The following is a 2,595-nucleotide window of genomic DNA, read 5'->3' on the forward strand; positions in this document are numbered from 1 at the left end:
ATTTACCAATAAACGGTTGTTGGTAGTTCCCGCTCGGCGGCGCGGCAGGAGAGAGATCGCAACACGTGCGTGGTTAGTAATTTACTTACACATATTCGATCCCAGTTCTCATTTTTGCGCATCGACATACAAGTGAGCGTTAATGCTCTAAAATTCATGAACATACATATTATAATTCAATCGTTATTCATTCACGAACTAAACTTCTCTGTTGAAGAGTTGAGCTGGGCTGGTAGTTTTGTACATCCTATATATACCTTCAGGAAGAACATATTATTGTCATTTTGTTATCTAAATTGAATTTTATATTATTTATCTCTCCGATCAAATATGTAATGTTAAGAAGGACGTCGAAAACAAAAACGTATCCCTTTCACGTTAAGCCAATATAATAATATATATACTATATTACACATACATAAGCATCTTTTCTGCTTGTCCTATTATAATAACGTAATAGTAAAATAGAGGGGGTCGATAAAAAGTCAAGAAACTCTTGAAGGTCTCGACGGTCAAAGAAGTTTGGCGACCCCTAGTATAGATCATAGACGATTATCTACTGCAATGAATACAGTGTTACGCGTTGTGTCATATGTTCACAGAATTACCCACTGATCAACTAGTTCTTTAGATCAACTAACACAAAATATCAATACCAATAACCAACGGACTTTCATGCGGTTACTAAGTTATTCTGTTTCTTTTAAATTTGGATCACATTTAATAACTTGATAGGATATAAGTTATTTCTAATTTAATTTTAATTTTAAGTTTAAATATTTTCACTTTAGTTCCAAAACGAAACTAAATTATTCCGAAGTTAGAAAACACTTTAAAAATGTAAAAATGAGGAATCGGCTCTATGCAGTTATTGTTCAAAACAACTTTCATGTAAGTCCTAATTTATCGAAACCAGTGTAGTGATAATTAAACTATTTATGTACTTTCAAAAATAAATAATAAAATTGCGCTCTACCGGACGACAAAAATATACACAAAATTATGTTCAGATCTCATAAAAATCAAAGAATAGCACATCCGCTTCTTCACTGTATTCCTTCTTGGCTTCCACGGATGCCCTCTTGTCCTTTTCCCACCATCCCTGGAATGAAAAATTTCATCAACTGAAATCCTACATAAACCTTTCAGAAGTTCGTAAGTCTCAATCATATCATTCCCGTTTATTCCTATTTGTTAGTGTCCGCAGTGCACAATTTCCCAATGTCTCCATATTCTGTAATTACGCAGCATCAATATGATCTTTAGAATTCTACTTTGCACATTCAACTGTAACAAAATGACCACGGATACCAAAACTGCAAACAGTAGTCCAAGGGAGATCTTATCAAGGCCTTGTAAGGATGGGTCATGACTTCCTCATCTTAAAAAGTCAAGGTTCATAACAGCACTACAATTATCTTTTAAATTGTATTTGGGATATTGGCTAGATGACCCTCGAACTTCATATTTCTGTCTACTAATACTCTCAGAGCCCTAGAATAACCAGTTTCTTCTATAATAATCTCGCCAGTATAATCCGACATTGGATATCTAATCACACCAAAACCTTACGTTTATTAACATTTAACTGATATCCATTTTCCCATGCCCACAATTCCATCCAATTCAAATCATTCTGCAAGGATTGTATATCAGCAGCATTCCTGATTACCCTACCTATCTTTGCGTCATCAGGAAATAGACAAATCCTTTCCAAAGTCATCATTTAAAGATTGAATAACAATTGACAATGGACTGATTCGTGTGGCACACCACAGATAACCTTAAATCTTGCAGATTCTCCCCACGTATAGCAATTTTTCATATCTGTCAGTTTGCTGTCCTCTTATCCACGCTAATATTTTATAATAGTGTGCCCTCCCTCGATGAGTCCTTGCACTCGCTGTAGGTGTCAAGTCATAATAATAATCCAAACCCATATTCTCGAATTCATGCAATAATCTTACTTGCTGCATTGCGCCAAATGTAATATTACTTGCAAGAAATGAAGTTGATCTACAAAAAAGAATTATTCAGATTTCAACAGATATACAACAGAGATGTAGAAGGTAAAGGAAAAAAAAAAAGGCTAAGACAATATCTGGTTATCTAAATTCAACTATATGGAAAAAAAATAAAAAAAAAATATATATATATATACATATCATAATCTGATTAATATGCATCTGAAAGGAAAAACTGTTATTTAAACAAAATTTGCTACATTACAAAATGAAACGATCTTATGAATATCGTCGTCAGTTACAACCCATAAAGGAAACGACAAAAAAGTAGATCACAATGGAGCAAACAATAGCAGAATGCATTCAAAAAGGAATAGTTAAATTAGCAAGAGTTTGGAAACCAAATATGAAAAGGCCAGTTGGTAGACCAAGAAAGGATTGACATACTGCAAGCTCTGCAGTACCGTATACACATATAAGGGTTACCAAGTAATTTTATAAGCTTGGTTATTTAACTCCTAATCCCAAGTATGCAAACAATTAAGTTTGCGCCTGAAACATAGTTCAAGTCTAAAGTTGGTACAACACCACTGCAACTCATTGTAAAGATGGGTATAGCTCTGATCACTAT

The sequence above is a fragment of the Typopeltis vanoorti genome, chromosome 5 (assembly GCF_054136105.1).
Source record: "Typopeltis vanoorti isolate ZY-2024b chromosome 5, IOZ_Tvanoo_1.0, whole genome shotgun sequence".
In the NCBI taxonomy this organism is placed as follows: Eukaryota; Metazoa; Arthropoda; class Arachnida; order Uropygi; family Thelyphonidae; genus Typopeltis; species Typopeltis vanoorti.